Source organism: Talpa occidentalis, unplaced genomic scaffold, assembly GCF_014898055.3.
Source record: "Talpa occidentalis isolate TD23 unplaced genomic scaffold, MPIMG_talOcc4v2.1 talOcc4.12, whole genome shotgun sequence".
Classification (NCBI taxonomy): Eukaryota; Metazoa; Chordata; class Mammalia; order Eulipotyphla; family Talpidae; genus Talpa; species Talpa occidentalis.
In genome coordinates this window covers 75564113-75588002 of record NW_023601212.1, presented here as the reverse complement: position 1 = coordinate 75588002, position 23890 = coordinate 75564113, and the positions used below count along the sequence as shown (strand labels likewise).

The 23890-nt window shown below is 42.4% G+C and overlaps 1 protein-coding gene across 9 annotated transcripts in view; it reads left to right on the top strand.

Moving 5' to 3' along the window:
- The window catches only part of AUTS2 (activator of transcription and developmental regulator AUTS2), a 1093480-nt gene that overhangs the window by 791366 nt on the left and 278224 nt on the right, over positions 1-23890 (top strand). The gene's annotated exons all lie outside the window — the stretch shown is intronic.

The following is a 23890-nucleotide window of genomic DNA, read 5'->3' as shown; positions in this document are numbered from 1 at the left end:
TAAATATTCATGAATTATCTTTCTTGTTTCAGTTAATGCTTAAGGAAGCATTAATACAAAAATATTTATGTACTCCTGTGTTCATAGCTGCATTATTCGCAGCCAGCAAGTCATGATACCAAACCTAACTTCCCACCAACAGATAACTAGATAAAGAAATAGCAGAGCATATTCAATGGAATATTTACTCAACTATTAAAAAGATGAAATAGTGCCTTGTGGGGCAAAAAGAATGGAGTTTGGAGTGATTCTGCTAAGTGAACTTATGCAGAAAGTGGAAGACAGTTACTGGATGATTTTACTCATTTGTGAAATATAAATAACCAAAGAAAACAAACTGACAAAGCACAACGAAAGTAATTCTTAGACTCTGTGAAAAATATGCTGGGTACCAGAGGGAATTTGGGTGGGGGCAGGAGAAGGAAGGTGGTAGTGCTGTGTCTCTAAAGCTGTGGTGGTGGGTGAATAAAGCATGTGCACATATGGAAGTGTGAAGTTGTACTCCTGAAAAAACATAGAGTTATGTAAATGATTGGCAAATTAATAAAATCTGAGAAAAAAAAGTTAAGAGAACAGCATTTTATAGAGTAAGGTTTTATACATACATACATACATACATACAGAATATTCCAGAATTCTTTAATACTTTCAATATAGTGGCTCTTGAGATACTTTCCAAGTATAGGACAGCCTCCTTGAGAGATATAAAGATCTTTTTAAGTCACTGGATACAGGTTGGTAAATTACTTATTTAGGTTATAAAATGTAACTTTTCCAAAAGTGTCATAGTTACCCTAGAGGACCCAATTTTGTTTGGTGCAATACCTTTTAAACCATGACAGGTAGCCTTGTTGAAATGATATTCCTAAAATGGAATGTTATAGGCTCAGTCATATCTTCTTTTACTCATAGATCATTGGGCAAACTTAACCTCATTTATGCTAAGCCAACCTTTGTCCTGAAATCTAGAGATAGACAATGTCAAAGACATAGGAAATCTGCAGAGAGATAAGGACTAACTGAAGTGAAAACTTGGGTCTCATAATGAATTTTAATCTTCCCTCCCAAAGTGAATGCTGAGGAATGTTATGTCTGAATGCAAAAAACAAAAAAGAAACAAACAAAAAAACTGGCAGTAATGTCTAAGCAAATAGACAACTTAAGTTGGATCTTGCTGAAACATAGGGATGTAGATTGCTAGATAGTAAGGATGGTACAAATAATAGATAAAGGGGATATTACTTGCCAAAAGCAAAAGAGTTGTGAGAGGCTTAGCCTATGAAGAGGAGTACTGATGTTTATATAGAGCAAGTTTCATGGTAGTGGATAGCAGGGGAGATGTGTCCATAAATGCAATTTATATAAACAGTTCCATATAAACAGAACTTGTATGACAAGGTGAGAGTTTGAGTTTCATCGAGATGAGAGCCCACTGAGTACTTTATGTAGATTAATGACTCATTTGATTTGAATTTTTGGAAGAGAGTTCTAGCAATGTTGGGAAGATGAGATCAAAGAGAAGGATACTTTGGCTAGAGGACCAAGGAGAAAGTTGTCCTAATAGAATAGGTAAGAGACGATAGGGATCTCAACTAAAGGAACGGGAAAGGAAATAGTCAGATTTAACGATATCTCTGAAGTAGAATTATCATGATTTTGTGGCCACTGGACGGTGGGGTGGAGGGAGAGGAGTCATGGATAGCTTGGGTATAAATGATGCCATTCCTCAGACACTGGTGGGGGGGAATACAAGGAACTTGTATTCAGAGAGGGTTTTGTAGGACCCTCAACTGTATGAAGAAGAGTGTCCTCACTTATGGCACAGGAGTCCGCAAGAACCACCAGAGTAGCACAGACAGTTGGAGCTGTGGGAGTGAGTGGGAGCCCAACCAGAATTCTGGGATTTTGTCTACATCTAACTTAGGAATAAATATGTTATGATGATAACCATTAAGATCAAAATAACTGTATTAACCAGAACACTGATGTTTGTGTAGTTTTATTAATTATTGAATGACTTAATTTTTTAATTGTGGCAACATACATAAGAAAATTTACCATCTTCACCATTTTTAAGTGTACATCTCAGTAGTCTGTTAAGTACATTTGTATCATTGTGCAATCTATAACGGTTTTTATACCAAATGTGTTAAAGCATCAGACATTAGCTCATTTAAACCTCATAACAAATGCCCTAGATGAAAAAAAAAAAAATCTTCATTTTACAAATAAGGAACTTGAAACAGGTGATGAACTGAGATAGACTCTTTATACACTAGTCATAGTATGCCCATACCATCTCTGGTCATTATTGGAGTTATACCATATACTCCTTAGGGACAGTATTTTAATGTCTGATTTCCAGTGAATCCAGCATTAACTTGCATGTATTCTCAGATCCCACATTTTCTTGTTTTGTTTTATTTTTAAGAAAGTCAGAGTACAGTCAGCCCTGGAGTTCATTTTCCATGCCGCTGGTCTGTAGCCAAGAGGGAGCCAGTTCACCTTCCTTAAATGTGCAGGGTTTGCCAGTTGTGAAGACTGGTGGGGTTTGCAGCAATCTCTTCAGAGCCTGGCTGGCCATGGCCTGTCAGACCTGAAAGGGCCCTTAGAGGTAGCAGGTCCACTGTCCTGGCTGCCACATCCAAGGACAGAGGAACAAAGCAGGTGTGCTGGTAGAACACACAGCTCTCTGCTTTGGACTGTTTAAAGCTCCATTGGCTGGAGTAAGGTAAGGGGCTGCTTCTGCTGACTTAAAATAAGGAAGGGAAAACTAATGCAAGTAGAACCATTTCTTCCTTCATTTGTATCTCCCTCAGAAACCTGAAAGGACATGTGTATAAAGTGGAAAGCTGGATTTCCCACCATTCTCCTCATATCTCTTTACTTGAAAGTGAGATAGTCTTCTGAAAAGTTAGCTACACATAACTGCTGGCAGCCAACTCTTCGACTCATTCTTTAAGTGTGTTAATAGTTGTTTGGCAAAGATGAAGCAACCCTGAGTGTAGGGCTGGGCAAAGGCTCCCAGAGATCAGGAGCCCTAGGTGCTAAGACTGAGCCACTTTGACCTTCAAGACCAAGTTTCAGTCAGGCCAAGTAAGCAACTGCTTAGGTGCTGAATATTCAGGCTCCCAGAGATCCGACTTGAGGTAGCAGTTACCACATACCTAAATTCTGATGTTAAGGGTAATCCTTTAGGAGAACACATGGTATTGGAGTGGTGGTGGAGGGTGTTTGTTTTGCTTTGTTATTTTAGACTTACTGAAAATAGTATAAAAAGTTTCTTTCTATCCTTTACCCAACTTTCCCTAATGTTATATCATAAAATCTAAAAACCAGGAAATTAGCCTTTTTTATATGATACTTTCATCTGATTCTACAGGCCTTATTCAAAGTTTGCCTGATTCCCCAATTTTGTCCTTTTTCTGGTCTGGGGTTTCATCCAGGACACCTCGTTGCATTTATTCATCATCCATCTCCTGAGATTTTTTCATCTGAGTTCCTAAGTGTTTCTTTGTCTTTCATAACCTTCACATTTTTCAAGATTCTAGGCAGGTTATCTTGTGGACTATCTCTCCTTCACTTTGGGTTTGTCTGATGTTTTCTCCTGATTAGATTGAGGTAATACCATTCGGACAGAAATAGAAGTGAGGCGCCCTTCTCAATACATCACCTCAGGGTGTATGTGAAGTCTTCCCCTGGGGAAGGCAGCTTGGTTCACTGGTTAAGGTGATATTTAAAAGGTTTCCTACTAGTGTTACTATTTTCCCTTTTCAAATTAATAATCTTGTGGGAAGACATTTTGAGACAACATAATTTCTTTCATGTACTCATTTTAGTACTCATGGGTTTGGGCCTCAATAAGTACTACTGTAGTTTTTACCTAAGGCTAAGACATGTGCTTTTAGACTGGCCAACGCCTTCCATATCTAGCGGAGCTATTCGCTATAGCTACTGTGTTGCTATGCTCAGATTGCAAACCTGACTGTCCTCCCTTGCCTTGTGCTAGTGACTTTTCTGCCTAATCCTTCTCTGCTTGGTCACACCAATAAAGTGCCACTGTCGTGGATTTTCTAACTCAGGATTCATAGACTCAATAACCACCTGCTTTTGTGACTCAAAAAGTCGTCAAGCCTCTCTGGAAGCTCAGTGACACACCACAGACTCTCAAGTGAGTTTCTGCTCACTTGTTATTTATTTTCATGTTCACCTTCTGACTAGAAGAGAGCATGGCACTATGTTGTTTCTGTTCTCACCACATGCCTGGGTGTAGTATCAGGAGGAGAGGAGAATCGTGGTGATGGGCATTAGTAGGATTCCCGCCACACTCAAGATCGTGGCAGGAGATGGGGAGCTCCTAATTTGCAGCTTGCTTTCCATGCATGCTGTTGTGAGGTCTGCACTACCCTGACTCATGTTTCTGGACACAGTAGCAAGGACTGAATTGGGAAAGTGACGATGCCTGTGCGTATGTACCCAGCCTGGCTCATTCATCTGGTCAGATTTTTAGCAGCTACTGCGAAAGCCTGCAATGCAGAAGAGATGTAACAAGGTCTGGTGGTGAGATGGGAGCTGGTACTTCCCAACAGCTGAGTTGGAAGAGGCTCCCCAGCTGGCTGCATACCACAGTCTCCCAGAATGTTATACAAGGAGATGAATCACCCAGGGGACTAGAATGAGAAAACTTCTAAGTGAGGTGCAGGAATTCTGCTCCCTGCTCCTGAGCAAAGACACAGTTTCTAAGAGGAACAGTGAGATTTGTCAGGAAAACTGTAGCTGGCACTTTGTAACTGTGATCTTTGTCAGTCACCTCATCCCTCTGAACTCTAATTCCTTACATTTCAGCTGAGGGATGTCGAGCCCTGCCTCACAGGGCAGTTGTAAGGATGGAATGGTATACACTTGCACACATGTTTGTGTGCCTGCACACTGTAGGTGCTTTAAAATGCAGTTTCTTTCCTCTGCCAACACAGAAGCCAACAGTCAGACTGGCATGCTTGCTTCAGGTTTGTTGCCGCCAGTTACTTATCACCAATTCTATCCTCAGATAAGATTTATATAGCCCCTGGCTAAATTGATATTTTAATTAGCAAATACTTCTAAAAAGCCTTTACTCTGTGCCGGTTAAAGAGAACTCTTGAAGAGAGTTTACTTCTAATTCTTGACAAGTCATTGTAAATTTTTATGGTATTCTCAGTGATAGTATCTACCCAGTAAACATCTTTGCTCTTAATGAGTCAGTGTAATTTGGGAGAAATTCTATTGTCACTTAGCTTTAATTAATGGCCACTTACCGTAAAGTGTTCAGAACACCAGCACAACCAGATTTCTAGACCACATGGAGAAGATGAAAGAATTTTGAAGGAATGGAGCTGGCAGCAGAGCTGGCTGTAGCTGAAGGTGGTGGCCCAGGCACAACCTTCTACTGAAGCAGCGGAACCACTTCTCTGGTGACAGGAGGCAAGTCCCCCTGACTGGGATCAGAGCATGTACAACTTGAAGCACCCTTGGCTGCCAGGCCAGGCCCCCTCTCACATCTTTGGTGACCCCTCCTCCCAGTGGTAGCTACCCTGGTAGTGGACTTTTAACCTGGTTTCACCTGGCTGCACATGTCAGCTGGTGGGCCATGGAGCATAAAGTGTGATTTGCTTAGGACAATTCAGCCTGCCTTTGCAAGGAGGCTGCTCGAGAGCTCTGGAAAGTGGGGTTGAAGAAAAGGTGGTCTCGCCAACCCCCACCACTAGCCAGGCAGGTGTTACATCAGGCCTGTAACTAATGTGCCCAGTTTTCTTCAATATCTCCCCACAAAAGGACTCGTGTGTGCGTGTGTGTGTGTGTGTGTGAGAGAGAGAGAGAGAGAGAGAGAGAAAGAGAGAGAGATACCATGTGTGTATACATGATAGTGGGTGTGATAGGGTTGGTAGTCAACTTTTGTGGGTGAGGAGACAAGAAGCCTCTTCAGGCAGTGCAATACAGTGGAAGCTACAAAAACTGTAGATGGGGGTAGCTCTGTGCCACGTGTGGTACTTGGTAGCTTACACCTTAAGTGCTAGCTTAGGTCACAGAGGGCTGTCATTTTTTGCTTTCCTTTGTGTCCACACCACAGCGTCTGCTCTCTCTCCCAAGGGAGGCAAAAGCAGCCTTTTAAGCCTGAGGAGATAAACTTTGAGCAAGCCCAAAACCACAGGAAATCAGTTGAACCTTCTTTTGTCTGCATCTCAGTACAATTAAAATGCAGTGAACTGACAAGGACTTCTGCTGAGGAAAGCTGTCTGTGTCTAGTTTTCCGATGTGGATAGACAATAGTATGGGGAGGGGATTCCCAAGGCTGTGTAATGGCTGGGCTGCAGAGCCAGGGATGTGTCCCTTACAGACATGCAGATGCATAATTTTAGACTTGGATTGTAGCGAAATAAGCTTAACTCAAATTTTATTGAATGTAACTTCAACTTTCTCTGATGATTAAAAGACCCTTCAGAATCTTTGGTGTCATTTTGCTGGACAGCACTTTTTGCCACAGCCTAGGTGGAAAGAAATGGCGGTGAGCTGAGGGCTTTGCTAGAAGACCCTCTGGACTTGCCTTGTCCACCTCTCAGTTCCAAGAGCCCTTAGGCCACACTCACATTTCCTAGAGAGCCAGAGGAGCCTAGAGAAGGCGAACACAAAGCCTGCCAATATCCCAATTCCCCCTTCAAGGGCTGTTGCTTTGTAAACATGAGCCCTTGAGCCTGCTGCTCGTCCTGGGGCTCTGCCCGTGCCGAGGCCACCCCTCCTTGTGGGAGCCCTGGGGCTAGGGGCTGCGAGACTGATGCAGCTCAGGCTGAGTGGCCCACAGCAACGCTTCAATTCACAGTGAAATGATTTCCTCTGCCTCGTATAATTTAACCTGCCCACATTGCTAAACTTCTATATTACACATTTCTGTCAGGATGTCAGAAGAAATGATAAGCCTCCTTGAAACGGGAACCTCTTGTACATGCTAAGAACATTGTGCTAGGGCTCCCCAGCCCCCTCTCCTTCTGGTACATTTTTGAGAGTTTTAGCATGGTCTCTCAAGTATAAAGAATACCCTACTTCATGACCCCAGCCTCTTGTTAGCTGATAGATGAAATCTTTTCTTAAGCTGACTCCCTTGTCTATTATGTTTTCAAAATTCAAGGTTTCTCTTTAGATTCTTGGATGGCTGCCAAGTGTCCGGGCTTTGTTAGTAGGTGAATTGCTCCTCTCTTTTCTGCTCCTTAAACAGGAAGTAGTTGTTTTTTAGGGTAAAGGAAGGGAAGTCTTCTTCCACCTCCCTTCTCAGATTTTGTTGATGTTTCCAGGCAACTTTTAGGGAATTTCTTTCTTTGCCTTTGAGCGGCAATGTGGGTGGGGGAGGTGAAGATGGCTTCTCCTCAGGGACCATCATACCTTAGGAACAATCCCAAACCTCAGCAAGCCACCCCCTTGCCTCCTGGGTACTTGCTAGACTGCATCACCCAAAATTTGTTGTGTAGCTTCTTGACAGTGGTGCTTCTGCATTATGAACTACATGACTACAGCACAAACTGCTGAGGGGGTGGTCATCAATGAAACATTGTAGAGCATGGTAGAGACATTGTAGAGCATTGAAGACCTGGAGGAGGCACATGGAGCCAAGAGACATGTGAAGAAGTTGTGCTTTCTTCTAAGCCTTGGACTTGTACCAGGAACTTTGGGGACGAGGAAGGAGGTATTTGGAAGAGACGGACATGGGTGAGTGACACGTGGCGAGGCTGACATTGGCAGCCTTTATCTTGACGTGGGTTTTGATTTGCTTTTGCTTCCAAGCTTGCCTGGCCCCTTCTGCCCCTTTTCCTATGGGTCCCCACCAGAAGGTGCCTAAGACTTGTGGCAAGCTTTTGGGCCTCAGTGGTCCTGCTTTGGGCCAAACCTGTTTGGCTGAGCATTTCCCCACAAGGGGATGGGTAACTTTGAGTGCTTCATGGGAAAACATTTTAACTAAACTCTTTTCTCTGTCATACACTGATTAAAGTTTCTTTCCATTAAAGGTCTTATGCACTAGAGTATGTTTATCTTTTTTTTAATTAACTTATTCTTTTTTTTAAGATTTATTTATTCATTTATATATACAAGCATTGGGTACAGTCAGAAGCATGGGAGGGTGAGAGAATTCACCAGAGCCAGAGCGGGGAATAGAACAGGCAGAGTGATGAAATACACTGCTGAGGGGGGCAGCGGGCACGGCAGGAGAAGTCTGTCGCACCATGTGGGACCCTCGCCAGTGGCCAGGGATCGAACCGGCGCTGCAGAGCCTGCGGGCAGCTTCGCAGCCCAGTGCTCAACCACTGCACCACCAGGGGAGGCCTGAGTATCTTTATCTTGATGCAAAAAATGGCAGAACCTATTTAGAACCTTCAGGTTTGGGGGTCCCATGGTTCCCCTCCCCTATAACACAACCACTCCCAACATGAGCCTGTCATGAAATGTGCATTGCAGACAGTACACACCTGAGACAGCTCATGACTCTTTCATTAGCTGGGTTACATGGTCTCCCTTGAGGAGGGAGGACTAAGACTGAATTCCCCTTAAACATAAATAGGGGAATGACAAACACTGGAGTCCTACTCTTGTTTGTAAACTTTCATTAAAAAAAAACACTGTTTTCTTTGTGATAGGTCTTTGTCATGAAGTTTATTCCTCCCTTTTCCTCATTAGGTTCGAGGAGAACATGTTATCCCTATGTGTCTGCTAGTAATGGGACAATGTCTGCTGATCATTTACCAATTGAAGCTCAGAGTAGTTTAGTACAAGCATCCAGGAGAAATGGAAGGGGTTTGATTCCCCAAAGGGGTATATCCAGGAGTAAACTATGTATTTCACTACAAAGGTTTCAGCCTGTTCATGGACTTTCATGTACTTCCAGCCCAAGTGTCTAGAACAGTAGCTAAACTGTAGGATTCCCTTTTCAAAACAAGCCCTGGCTCCTCTGAAATTCCAGATGGTCTGTGTCTAGAGAGGACACTTGTACCAGTGTTCTCAGTTATATTTTGGGCATCATCCCACAGTGTAACCTAAATCTACACCCAGCCAAGGCCCTGCTTGTTTTGCACAGTACAGACCCCAATCACCTGGGCCTCATTACCTATAAAAGAAAGGTAATAATTGTAGTGCTCCAGACTCACTTATAAATCAGAGATTGTGGGTCAGGTATTGGGATATGGACCTGGGAGCTTCATTTGGGTCCATGTTAGCAAAGGAAAGCAGAACCAGAGGTAATGGCAGAGGGTGCCATAGTTCTCATACCAGGGCCAATATCTGCCCTCCATGAGCTCTTGTTGATTCATGACATGAGTCCAGTCTTTTTGACAGGAAAATGACAACTTTACAGAAAGGGTGGGGGATCTAACACTTAAAAGTCACTCCCATGAACCAGACACCTCCAGCTGTCAGATTATTAAATCCAACCACAGCCCCATGAGGTGCACATAAAGTTCAAAACCAGAATTGGAAGCAGGACACCCAGCTCTGAAATATGCCCTCTTTTTTGTGTTGCTAGATTTTTCTCTTGAAATCCCAAGAAGTCTGTATGCATTGCTGCAGGAGGTCAAGAGGCAACTGAAGAGGTGTAGGCCAGGTGGAGAGGGCTCCCAGAGGTGATGGTAGCAGAACCATATCCTGAGAGATGCCCAGCAGGGGAAGGGAGGATAGCATGAGACTGGTATTGAAGAGACACCAGCCTTGGCTTCAGAGGCACAGCCAGAGTCACTCCTCTGCCTGGTTTAATGCACTTCGGCTGTCTCAGCCTCCAGGTGTTCGTAAAGTATGACTTTACATGTCCACACCATGGTGCTTAGTGTGAGAGACTTGTGAAAGTGCTGGCACGGTGCCTAGTTGGTGCCCAATCAGTACTGCCTTTCTTCACTCTACAAAGGCACAAGCTGGTGGGATGGTCTGGAATGCCCAGGAAAAATTGAGAGGTTGGTACACCTGACAGGTGGTAAGCCCTGGGTTAGGATGGGAAGCAGGTTAAGTGATGACAGATAAATGAAAGAGGGCATTTTGGTGTCGAATCATAAAGGACCTTGACAGCCCACTGGGTCAGTTTAGAGTTTTGGTTTGGTTTGATGGAGAAACAAGATGAGGTTTTCTCTAGGACCAGATGATAGCAACAATATGAGGGTTAGAAATGTCACCTTGAATGATTCTAAACCAACTCCTCTGACCATGGGAATACCTGAAATGACTGTAGAAATGTTGCTTCCAGAATATATTTGTACTTACCCTCCATTTTAATCTTTCAATAGTGCCTTTGAGATCAAGGGAACACAGGGATTATTCTCTGTGAGGTTGCACTGTGTGCTTGACTGAGTTATTCAGGGTTGGTTATGGGCTCATATTTGGAATTGGGTCTACATCCTCACCCCAGCCTTCCCCTCATTCCCTCTTACCTCCTCATCCTGTTTGAGACTGCACTTCATTCTCTGTGGGGCACTGTGATGGTGATGATGATGTTAATAATAATGACCATAGTAACAGCTAATATTACAGATATTTACTTACTATGTGGCAGGAATTTGCTGCTAATTTTGCATTGTTTTTGTGTAATTATCTTCTCTTTACAACAAAGGAAATTGAAACTCCATGCTGTGACTTACCTAAGCACACATATTGAGGATATGATTGGATAGGCTTATACTTTCCTGGGTCTTAGTGGCCCATTTGCCAGCTGAGCAGTTGCCTGTCATTTCACAGGATCCTCGAGGGGGACTGGGCAGGTGGAAGTGGACACAGGTTGTCAGGACATCGGGGGCCTGATCTGCTAATTTCTGTCCATGTCATAGGTTGGTCTTTCTCAGAAAAATTTATCTAAGGAATGTATTCTTAAATAGCTTTTTAAAAATAGGGGTTTTGGGGCTCCCTGGTGGCACAAGGGGTTAAGATGCAACCTGTGAAGATGTCTGCAGCCTCTGCAGCACGAGTTCGATCCCCCAGCAGGCGAGGGAGCAACCCACATGGTGCAGCAGTCCTCTCCTGACTTGCCCGCTGCTTTCCTCAGCAGTGTACTTTGGTCAGTCTGCCTGTTCTGTTCCCCACCCTGACTCTGGTGAATCCTCTTACCACCCCCCACACCTCTGGCCTATACCCCAGCTCTTGTATAAATAAATAAATCTTTAATAAAAAAGTTTATAAATAAATAAAAAATAAAAATAGTTTTTTTTTTTTAAAAAAGCAATTAATGAAGAGAAATTGATAGCTAAATACCAGGTTGACTTGGTGGAACATATACATGATAAAGCAGGTAAAATGTTAATAGTAGAATACTGGTGTTGGGTAGATGAGTGTTCACTATAAAATCCTTCCCACTTTTCTATGTCTGAAACTTTTAATAATATGACACTGGGAGACAAACTGAGTCAATAATTTCTAACAGTCCTTCTAGATTTAAAAACTTCGATTTTCTGTGCTGCTGTCTGTGTGCCTTCGCTGTGTTTGTAATGACTGTGGGATATGTGGTAGGCCTCCCGGTTGTTGTTGGGTCATGCTGTTGGAAAAGAAAGTGTCTGTTGGGGAAAACAAAATCAATCAATGGTCATTTCCCTTTCCACCTAACTAACCCACCAGTCTGCTTGGCATTAGACACACCCACTGAAAAGCTGTAGGTCTTTAATTCTCCAAATGAAATATGGGCTTAGGTGTGAACATTTCCCATTTAAGGGCAGGGAGTTGTTTTGGGTACATCCCTAGTGGAGGTTTTGGAAGTCTTCAGCTCCAATAAAGGCACAGTGTCCCTATTCACTCACTTTGGCAGAGACTTGAAGTGAGGACAGAAACATTCAACCAGTAGAATCTAAAAGCCTGAGAAAGCCCCAGAAGAGGGCAAAGTCTTTTGTCCTTGGGGACCAGGGTATGTTGCCCTGGTGGTAACTCTTTGTTACAATGCAGTCTTCCTATTTAACCTCTCCCTTCAGTATGAGAGGGAGTTGCATACCCCTCTTGTAGAGCGCTAGAGCATGTGTTATGAGGCAGGTGAATAGACTTTGTCCACCTTGTTATTAGAATAACCTTACCAGCACTTTCCAGGGAGTTTATCGAGGAGTGTTGCCAAACCATGATAAAGCAGAACATTTAGCTGCTTCTGATGGCTGATAAGCTTGGGAGTGCCAGTTAATTGACAACAACTGCACTTGTCAATCTTTGAGGCCATGTGAGTAGATCTCTTGTCTTTCCTTTCTTCCCCAAGCTATCATCCACTATCCTTCAGCAGATTCGGCATGGCCTTGCACCCACATCAACACACCTCCCACCTTTGCTCCTGTGTGTTTATTTAGTAATTAATCTCATTGTGTTAGTATGAAATAGTCTATTAAAACACTCAGGCAAGACAACATGGAGAGGGAAGAAGGAGGATGAAGACTGGCAGAGGGAGTCGTTTGCTTTGTTTAATTGGTTCTTTCACCTAATGGTAGTTTGTCAATTAAGGAGATACTTAGAGTGAAATTAATCCATATGGGTCAGAAGCAACTATTAATTTTTAATAAAAACAAAATGTTTAACAAATGTATAACTCTGCTCAATAGGAAGGCAAACATGCTACCAGCATCTTGAAGGATTTGGGAGCAGGAATAAGAAGAGGGAAAGGAGTTAATTTAGAAACGATATATATATTGTTTATATATATATATATATATATCGTATATCCCTTATCAGGCCTGGGTAAGCTCCTCAAATTCTCTCCATCTTATTTCTTCAGCATCTGCTGCACTGCCTGACACACTGTAGATACTGAAGGATCTGGACCTCCTTAAATCCCTACTAGGTATACAGATCTGGGGTATTTCAGACAGGTTGTAGGCATTACATCTGTCTTCCATGAGCTTCCAGTTTGCTTGAAAAAAATAAGCAGTATTTGTGAATCCCTTGCAGAGATAATTCAGAATACCTTATGATCAAGTGCTAGACTGTGCAATAAATGACATGGCATTTGTTGAGCAATCCCTATACTTTTAAGTATTTCATCACATCAACCCTGTTCATCTCTACAACAACACAGTGATATTGGTATCATTTTTATTGTGTCCATGTGGAAAGAAGGTCACTGAGGCACAGAAAGTGCAGGTAATTTGCCAGGTGTCGCACAGCTAATGCTGTTAGTCTAGTAGAGGTCTGCGTTACCCAATATGGTAAGAACCAGAGCGGTCCCAAGAGTGCTGGCTGGAGGCAGTGCGGAAGTCTTCAGAGTAAGGGCTAAAGAATGAGTTGATTTGGAAAGTGATAGGGAAGAATATTGGGCAGGAGGAATGGTAATTAGCACAGTTAAGGGGGATAGGAGGTAGCTTCTGGATAAGTGTAATATAAGATTGACCAGGTTAGGTAGATCTAGTTTAAAACATTTTTAGGGTCTTGAATGCCAAGATGAGGAATTTTTATCTTAGTCATTCTGAAATTTCTTTATTCTCCATGGAATATTTCCTGGTACAGGGAAGGTCCTGTTCCTCCATTTCAGCACTTGCGCATCAAGACTCCTTCATTATCCTTTTCACCTCCTCTGCCTCCCTCCATTGGCATCTGTCTTCTCATTTATGGCATTCATAGCTCTTCCTGCTTCCCATTTTAAAAGAGAGAAAGAAAGGTAAAAAATTAAAGAAAACAAACCACCCAGCTGACTTTTACTGACTTTTAGAGATTTCTTCCCAGCCTCAGCGTGGTGCTTGGACTTTGAGAGGGAAAAACAACAGGAGGACTTGCCCTCGGGGAATTGTTCTTCTGTCTCTGCTTGCTAGAAAGGAGGCCTTAGGACTTGTTCTATTCCCTGACATTTGTACTGATGTGATGGGGGCGGCTGGCGCAGGTTGCAGGGGAATCAGGAAGGACTCTATCTCAAGGGCACCTCTTCAGGCTGCTGACAGCTACCTGAAAGCTGTCATAAAAGCTCTCATTTCCCAGTGAGATTTTAGCTGCAACTGCCGATAACCTGGGACAGAGAACAGGGTATAATAAATTCCTTCGCATTGGTCAGAAGAAGCAGGAGATACGGAGCTATGCAGGGAGGGGTAAAAATCCTTCTAAAATTTGTTCTTTGCTTCCTAGATGCTTTATATCCTGGCCTCTCTAAGTCTTTGGGTTGATGATAATAGATGGTAATTTACTGGTTATTCCAATGGTTATGTCCTAACAACAAAGGGAAAAAAATGGAGGCATAGAGGGTCCATACGAAGAGACTACCCACCCATCATATTCTGGAGCCATAAATCTCCAGATCAGGGTGCTGCCATAAATCAGGGAAATAGTCAGGATTGCCACAAAAACTGCACACAGATACAAAGCTGAGAAGGTGTCTGAGTAAGTGCCTTGTCTTCCTTTGGAAGGCAAGCCACAGCTACCTGCACATCCTGGTGCAAGCTGATAGGAGTTGGAAAAGGCTGTTTGCTGGAGAGAGGGAAAGAGGCTGTGAAGCTTGCAACGGAGATCAGGGAAGCACAGTTGAGATCTGAAGTCTTCAACAGGAGTTGGGAAGGAGGCAGATGGTATTGGCTGTGTGTTTTCAGTGCATGTCTTCTCGACCTAGCAGAGCGTGGAGAGAATGGAAATAGTAGACTCAGTGTCGCTGATTATAAAAAGTGGAACCAGCATTATATTCATAACCTGAAATGGAGTATAACTTACGTGTCTAGGAAAGTGAGGTTGCCCAAAGGGATAATCACAAAAGGTCCTTCCTATTACAGAAAAGGAAGCACTCCTTGGTAAACCAAGTTGATGTGGAAAAATTGTCATGTCATAGGGTGGACGATATTTTTGAAAACTAATGGTTAATATTAGATAGTAATGTTAATCGTGTGATAATTATAACCTCACCAACCAGTCTGTAAATGCTGAGAACATGACAGCTGTGAAATTCAGTATCTTCTATGTGAAAAGCAGTTTAGTTGGTGACTCTGTCATTCATACACTCATCTCTTCTTTCCTTTGACTTCTAGCTATCAAAACCTACTACGTGCTAATTCACAAAGTAAGCTCTGGGGACACAACAACAAACAGAATGGACATCTTCTTAAAATTTAATGTGAATTACAGCCTTTAAAATCTCCACTTCTATGCATTGGCTAAGGTTTTCTTGTTGGACAAATCCATCATTCATTTTGTACCTATTCCATGCACTTATGAATAAAATCTATAACTTCTGTTATATATTAAATCTGTAAGGATTTATAAATATCCATTAAACAAAATATTGATTTTTAAAATGAGTGTGAGACAAAGACATCAAGTAACACATGAGTCTAGGTGTGCATGGACACAGTTCCAATCTGAGAAGTCATTATAGCATATAAAGCAGGGCTAGGCGTGATCCATTTTGTCCTTAGAAAAGCTGGAGCTGGCTACTCTGTGGAGGAGGGACTGTGGGAGGCTGGAGTGACTGCAGCAGTTAGGAGGCTTCCTAATGTCCAGGTGAGAGATGTGACTCAGAGTAGGCAGCTGTGGGGTTTGAGAGAGATTAAATTCATTTTGGCAACTCATGGAAGAGAATGTGAAAAATTACTTCCTAGCTTGGTTGTGGGAACTAACTGAGTTATTATTAGCTTCATTTTACAGACAGGGAAATAGAGACTCTAAAGTAATTGAGATAAATATCTGACTTCCCTGCAACCTTCGATCTCGCTACTGCACCAGCCGTAACGTGGGGCGAAAGACATGCATTCACCACAAAGCCATAAAGTTTTAGCCTAAAGGCAGTTCTCTTGCCAAGACTGCTTCCAAAGCCTTATTGAAACCTGGTCTTACATTCATAATTTTGCGTTATTTTCCTCAAAAAGCATCTCCATTTGTGTTTAACCTTCAGACTCCACAAAACCTGTATCTTTTTTTAGCTGAGTAAATAGGACTTCACTGAGTAGGACTGAGACTCGATGCAGTGAGACCTGGGGTGGAAATCTGACCTATGGAAAAATCATTGAATTTAGGCAAGAATCATTTACAAGAGAAACATACCATATGAAGTGCATGCTTAGCATTTATTTAATGCTTTATTTATTGAAAACTTCTTTTATATCTGGCATTATATTTGTTTCTGGATTTTCTTGTTATTATCTCATTTAATCCATACATAATCTCATGAGGCGCTTTTTCACTAGAAGTTGAGCTCTGGTGAGATTAGGTAAATTTCCAAATGAGCAATACTAAGTAGGTAAGCTGAGCTGGCATTTGACAGGCCCAGCTTTGAAGTTTGAGGCTGTCCTTAACCCCCACTACCAGAGGAACTAATGTCCAAATCCAAATCTCAGAAGATTCTGGTCATACATTGTTGGCATTTTATGTCCCAGAGACTAGAGGAGACAAAGTTAATTCTGCCCTGCTTACCCCAGAAAGAATTGCTTGGTGAAAAGTCTGCAGGAGAAAGTAATCTTTCCATCTTCAGATGAAGATGCTTCCTCAGCAGTGTATATCAGTAAATTTGCCTGTTCTGTTCCCCACTCTGTCTCTGGTGAATCCTCTCACCCCCCCCCACACACACACCTTTGGCTTGCACCCTAGTTCTTCTACACAAAATAAATAAATAAAATCTTAAAAAAAAAAAAAAAGATTGAGGCCATGCCTGACGTATGCCATAGAAGATGATAAGTTTCCAGGCTTGAGGGATTTCAGAGTTCTCTGAGGGAGGGAGGAAGCCACTGAAGTTTTTCACCACACAAGTGGTATGATCTGGTTCAAGTTTTTAAAGAACCACCCTGGAGAACACCATAGGGTAGTTATAATGGGCTCACTTCTCAAGTACAGCACAAGGCACATCTGACTTAACAGTAGTAGGTACAGAAATTATCTAGATGCATTAGTGAAGATTTACCAAAATCGGACAAGAGTATTATTTGCTTGAAGATAAAGCTAACAACATCAAACGCTGCATTATATTTAAAATGACCATTATATATTTTTTTAATCCATGCCCCACCTCAACCTCAGAAGTCAGTTGGGATAAGAAACTGGGGTCGGTAAAGCTTCCCTGTGACTGCCACCTCTTCTTCACCTGGTCATTAGCAGCCCTGCCCAGCACTGAAAAGGGAATAGTAGAGAACCATCTGCAGTATTTGGCCTTCTGGACTCTGCTATGAAAACTCAAAACTGGGCCTCCCTGGTGGCTCAAGGGGTTAAACATAGCACTGTGAAGCTATCCACAGCTGCTGCAGCACAAGCTCAAACCCCGGCCAGGGAGCTAACCCACATGGTGCAGCAGACCTCTTCTGTCTTGCCCACTGCTACCCTCATCAGTGTATTTCAGTCAGTCCTCCTGCTCCCTACTCTGTCTCTGGTGAATCCTCTCACTCCTCTCCCCACACCTCTGGACTACACCCCAGCTCTTGTATACATAAATAAATAAATCTTTAAAAATATTAAAAATTAAAAAGATGAAAGAGGGTGGCAGTGGAGAGGATCATGAGGATAAAAGAGGCAGAGAAAGAGAAGCCTATAGGTTATAGATGTGGTCTTTCCTCTACTCCAAAGGGAACAACCACATTGGGCTTGATTCACCATTCCCCATTTCTCTTGCCTTCCAGCCAAACCGGCAACAAATGGCATTATATAGTAGTCTGTGTCAGAAATAAAAGCTGTGGGGATCTGACCTCCGGCAGTGTGTTTTCAGCCTGTGAATTTCCTGGATATCTTTACAGGGAATCATTCTTGGCGAAGGGCAGGCTGGAAATAATATAAGGAGATCAAGAGGGAAGTCAAGCAAGTGACACCTTTAAACAGGCGAAGCGAGGCAGGCTCTTCCCCCCTGGGACAGTTAGAGTTATGCAGAGCTGTAATTAACCCAGCAGCCCACTGGATATGTCTATTTCATTGCACAAAGGCTGTTGAAAGAAGGATTCTTGAAGAAAGAGGTTCCAATTCAAATGGTATTTGAGTAAGTCCCTTGTTGGATATACTGTTTCTAGAGTTTATGGCTATAATCAACAAAACATGGCCATTCTTTCATGCAGGTTTCTCTTATGACTTTCTGAGTACAGCTCTTTAAAAAGAAAAAGAGAAAAGGCATCCAGAAATGGCTGGGGGCAGGGTGGGGAGAAAGAGAGAGGAGAATATATGGCTGGAATCAAATTAAGGACTTGGTTTCCTTCTCAGAGGATGTTGAAAACATTAAAGGAGCAGGTGTGTCATTCTTTCACACACTAAGACTGAGATCTGTGAGAAAATTGCCAGTTTGGTGTCCAAGTACCTCAAAATTAACTGCATTGGCCTCCCTAACTTCAATTCATTGTTATTTATAATAAATGTTTTTAGTGTACTTACTTATGTCAGGCATCATTGTAGGCACTAGAGATATGACTCTCTCTCCTGCCTTCATCGAGCTAATAGCGAGGAGAGAGAAAAGCATTTAAATATGTAGACCAATTAGTAGGTCCGATGATGTGCTATCTAGAGAAAATATGGCAGAGAGAGAAATAAAATAGGAAGGGATGTGGTGTTGAATACAATCAAGGAAGCCCTCACTTAGAAGGTGACATTCAAGCAAAGATTTAAAGGAGAGGACGTATTATCTTCCAGGAACAGTGAGAGCAGCCCCACTGGGTTACAGTGGAGTGAGGGAGGACAGAAAGTCAGTTAAGTCTGCCTCTCATTGCCCTTGAAACCCTAGCAGCACCCCCACCTCTACAGCTTATAAGTATTGATCATTCAAAATGGCTCCCAGTAAACCTGAAACTGACGAAAATAAAGTTAAATGGTCAGCCTGCTACTCTCTGCCTTTGAGTGGTTATGGGGCCCCTTTTACATACCTCTCAGGTTCTATGCCACATTACACCCTTTGTCACATTCCTGAGCGCACACTGATGGACCCAGTGGTTGTGATCTGTATGAGAAAACCCAATTCAGAATTCTCAGCCAAATCTAATCTATATCTTGTTAGGCATGTTGTTCATTTTTTGGTTTTGTTTGTTTTTGCTTTGGTTTGTTACTGTTTTTGCTTTTGTTTTAGAAGCTTACAACCGCAAAACATGGAAGCTAATTAGAGGTGCTCTCTACTGCTTGAGTTTCAGCTATTGCTGTTAATGGGTGTGAACCCAGAGGGTATTGATACAACTGATTGGGGGACATTTCATCTTTATGCCAGTGGCTAAAACATTCCTTAAAGTAATTCCCAGTCACTGAAAGTGTATTAACTGACCAATGGAGATAAGAATAGTGGAACTACAATGAGGAAAGCTTTGTTTAAAAGGATTTGGGAAGCTCAATGTCCATAATCAAGATTTCAACACACAAGTCTGCATTTTTAAGGCAATATATCCATAAGTAGAAACAGGCATATGGGGGAAAACATTAGTTTCAGAGGTCTGGCCAGCTCCTGTTCTAACCCCTCTGTCATCTCTGATTGGATTAGACATCACAGAAAGAGCCTCAGATCCCAGTTTCATGTGAAGTTTAACCCTTCCAACAGTTGAATACCATCCTGTGGAGCTCAGTGGAAAGAAATTAAATTTCTCTCACCAGAGCTCTGGCCCTAAATCAGGTGTCAAGGGGGCTGCATCAGTAAACTTTGTTGGCTATAAGATGCATGTCCTTCCCGAGGCTCTGCGGCTGTTAAGTTGGCTCTTTCCAATCACAGTCTGATCTTTCATTTTACTGTAATGCAGTTAGACAACCTAGTTATTCAGGCATAGACTACTCTGGTTTTCATTATCCCTGAATAACATTTGATGCTGAAATAGGGAAGACGGAAAGGGAAGGGGGAGGGGAGCCAAGTATTTTTCACAGCTTGTGTGAAATGCTTAATATTTGAGAGCCTCTAAAATCTACTGTACACATACATTCCAATTTTATAAGACTAACAAAACATGTTCAAAACTTTTATGAATTTCAACATGTAACCAGAATCAATGTTAGCCTGTTTTAAATAAGCCATAATGGCCTGGCAGCAAACCTGCATAGTTAGCAAATCCCTCCCCTGTTTATGAGCAGCCAGCCATTCCTCACAGGGTCACTACAAAATACTAGTTTTATCAGTTTATTCAAACTCCCTAAGTCAGTCTGTGTGCCAATTTCAGCATGTTTTTGCTTAGAAGCACATGAAACCAAGGACATCATAGTGAGATAATACTTTATTTTGCTTTTAACAAAATGGCATGAATTTGAATCACTTAGGAATATGTCAAGGGCTCTCAAATCTAATGGTGGATGCTTGGTTCTATAAATGCTTTCTGCAAGTGTTATAGGCACCCTGTTACACAAGCATAGGTGTTGCAGGATGACCCTTTCCTACTGGTGCCTGGAGAGTTCTCAGTGTCCATAAGATGCTTTTTTACTTCCGTGAAATCTCCCAGTGATGCTTTTTAGGTGAGAATCACCTTTCAGTAAAAGTCTGAGCATAAAATTTGCTGGGGGCACACCCAGTTTCAGTCTGTCATCTGTCCTGTGTCTAATGTATCAGGAACAGTTTTTTTTCTGAAAGGTGAGGGCCATGTGTTTTCACATCCCACATTTCAAGGAAGCCTGCTAGCTCCCTTGATAAAATCACACCTTATTTTCCAAGAATGGCTGGGGAGAAAGACATTCCAAGTGATAAAAAGCCGTTGTAATGCAAACTCTTTTGCCTAAAGATTCACCTTGGCCTCACAATCCCTCAGGGATCATCTACCACATACCAAACTAGCTTCAGGGGACACCCAGCCCCCTTTGCACTCTGTCCTCAAAAGTGCCTTTAATTACAAATAATGCAGCAGAGAACAGGCTAGAGCATTAAAACAAGACTGATCTAAAGGCTGTGGGCCAAAGAATTGTCACAGAGGGTAACATGTAATTAGGAAATCTGACTCACAAGATAATGTTTACTCACTTTCATTGTGGGGACCCAGAGGGCTACCTCCCTCATCAGTGTTCTGTCCTTGCAGTGGTTATCACTCCTAAGCCCAGCCTCTGGGGGGCCTTCAGTCAGGCTCTGATCTTCTGGAAGCAGGCCGCAAAGTCTCCCAGATAGAGGCAGTTTTCTTTCTCTTTGTCTTAGAAAACTGTCCCCCAAAGCATCCTACTTAACATTTAAAGCCCACTACACATCCATTGAAAGCTTGCATTTTGTACATTTTTATACCTGCTTTCTCGCCTTTTGAGATATGAAATATATAAGTAGAACCACTTATGGGGGCGTGTAAAACTCCCTTATACTTACCTTAGTTGTTCATTGTGTCTAGGGTAGGTGGTCAAGTTTAAGCCCTTATTTGTGATCATGATTTTATAACCTCTATTTATATTCCCTCTCAGTCAATGACATCCCCAGAGATGTCAGCGCTCATGCAGGAAAACCCATTTAATTAGGACCCACCATAGGGAACCAGGAAACAGATCCTAAAGTACTTTATGGTAGAAACTGTTGATCAGGAAATGGGATGTTTTTCTTTCCCTCCGTTTAGGTCTGGCTTGAACTCCTTTGGGGAGACCTGGGGCCTGTCTCCATCTCCACTGAAAGGGAGCCTGGACCCTTCCTCCAATCAGCCTACCCAGAGGGCAGTGATAGTGATACTTGCTTTTTTTGTTGTTGTTGTTTATTTGTTGTTCTCTTTCCACAGATGTAAGTGGCAGACCTTTAATCCCGGAAGCTCTGCCCAAGGCATGGCATTTGGACATTTGCCAGTGTCTGGTGTGTGTAGGGCCTCCTAGCCACACTGCCGGCCCCTTTGCTAGAGAGCAAATTCTCAGTTTTTCATGTAGGCAAACCTTGCCTACCTCTGATGCGCACGTTTTTCAGTTGGGAAGGAGGGGAACTAATTCAATAAATGTTTTTGTTGAAAATGAATCCAGCCCTTGATATCCTCATGCTCAACTAAAGTTCTTCCTCTAATGAAGCCTTCCCCAGCAAGAGTGGTCTTTCTTTCCATTAAGTCATAGCCTTTCCTGTATACCGTCTTCTAGTCACAGCGTTGACGGTTTTATTTTTAATTAGTGCTTTTTACCTGGATGTTTCTAGCTTCATTTAACTAGGACCACATCTTCTAGTTCATTATTTTCCCCATGGCACTCAATCATTTATAAACTTTGTTAATTTTCCTCACAGTGCCTTACTTGCAATGGTGTTCAATTATAACTTTTTACTAAGTCTGTTTGAAAAGAAATATGCTTTTAGTCCATAAATCACTGTGCTGAATGCTTCAAGAGGCACAGAAAGTGTAAATGAGACACCTGCCTTCAAGGAATTTACAGTTAAGGGAGTAGTAGGGGAGTGTGGCAGAGCTCCATGAAAAGTCAACTTACAATGCAATTTCATACAGGATCTGTGCCCCCAAGAAGATGAGAGCCTGTGGTCATGATGATGAGAATTTACATACAGTTTTGCACTCCCCATAACAACTCTGTAGAGTAATTGGCACTAAGTATTCTTATTCCAGTTCCCTTGGCTGCTGAGTAAGGAGAAGTGATTTGTCTACTGCAGAGGGTAGGGAGTGCTGGAATTCAGACAACTTGTGTGAGGCCTGCACTGGGTTTCAGTGACTCAGAGCCTCTCCCCTGGCTTCTGTCTTGTTGCTTCTATGCCCTGCTTAATACCAGTCCTGTAACTATATTAAGGTTAACCAGATTGCTCACTGCTATTAAATAAGATCAGAGACAGGGCCTTTTGACCAGAGATGACACTCTGGTGTTTGAATCATAAAAGAATTGTCCAGACAGCTAATCCCTACAAATTCGAGTAAATTAAAGGCATCACATGTGGATAATTTGTTATAGTGGCATAAAAGTACATGTAAATTTTTTAAGGCATGTGCTGAGTAGACTGTTCCCAGAGATTTTAAAGGAGAGATGATATTCCCATTGGGTATAGATATTCTCTGACCGATGAGGTCAGAGTAAATGACCTCCTAGTGCACTCAGACTGTAGTATGTCCATCTGTATTATCAGTAACTGTAGTAAAAGGCATGGGTTTGGAATTCTGACTGTACACCCTGTAAGCTTTGTAACCTTCAGCTGGTTAAATTCTCAGAGCCTCGTTCCTCACTGGCAAAATGAGCATGATGCCTGTCTTAAAAAGTTGTTGCAGTGATTAAACCAGTATCTGACAGTGCTCAACAAGCTGTGGTGAACATACTATTCTGTCCTTCCCAAGCCATAGAATGTATATTAACATTCAGAGCTGGAGACCCTGGAACTTTTGCTCCCAAAGGGGAGCCATTTAAATGAGTTGAAATTAGCTTTCCCTTCTTTCAGGGAGACAGTTGAGTCTTTTCTGGATTCCTTATATGTCACTGAGGATATGCTATTTGGATAAAGTCCACCTGTTTTGACCTCTGGAAAGAAATTGCTGTTTAAGTACACAATTCATTTTGATCTCTTCACACCCTTGGGCAGTTCCAGGCTGGCTCTAGGCCTCTGAGAACGTTGGTGTCCTCTCTGTAGAAAACATTTCTTTCCAGTGACTCAGTAGTTTCTTATTCCTTTCCCAACCATATTTTTCTGTTTCCGATAGTAGATCAGTGAGGGTGGCCTAGCCAGCATTAGCCCAATGTAGATAGACCCCTAGATATCTGTTCTCTCATCTAAAGAAAGGCAGGTGTACTAAGAGTGCTTCCCCCATCCCAGAGAGGGAAATAACAGACGAGGAAGGCAGAAATCCAGTTGAAGGAGGTGTCTCCAGAAGCCGCTTTCCCATCCACCATCACTTCCTCGAGATTAAGCCAAGCTTGAGTGTCTTCTTCAAGGTCAGGCTCCCTGGAAGCCTTGGAACCTGGCCAGAGGCTGTGAACTTTGCAAAGAGGGCATCACCCTCTGCTCACTGGATCACTGCCCTCCCATTACTCCACCAGCACATACCTGATTTGGTTGACATTTCCGTAATTAATTTATAATAGCAATAACCCTGAGATGAGCCTATTTATAGGTTTGTACAAGTTGGGTTAAGAATATAGATTAAATCTTTGGTCATTAACATACTTA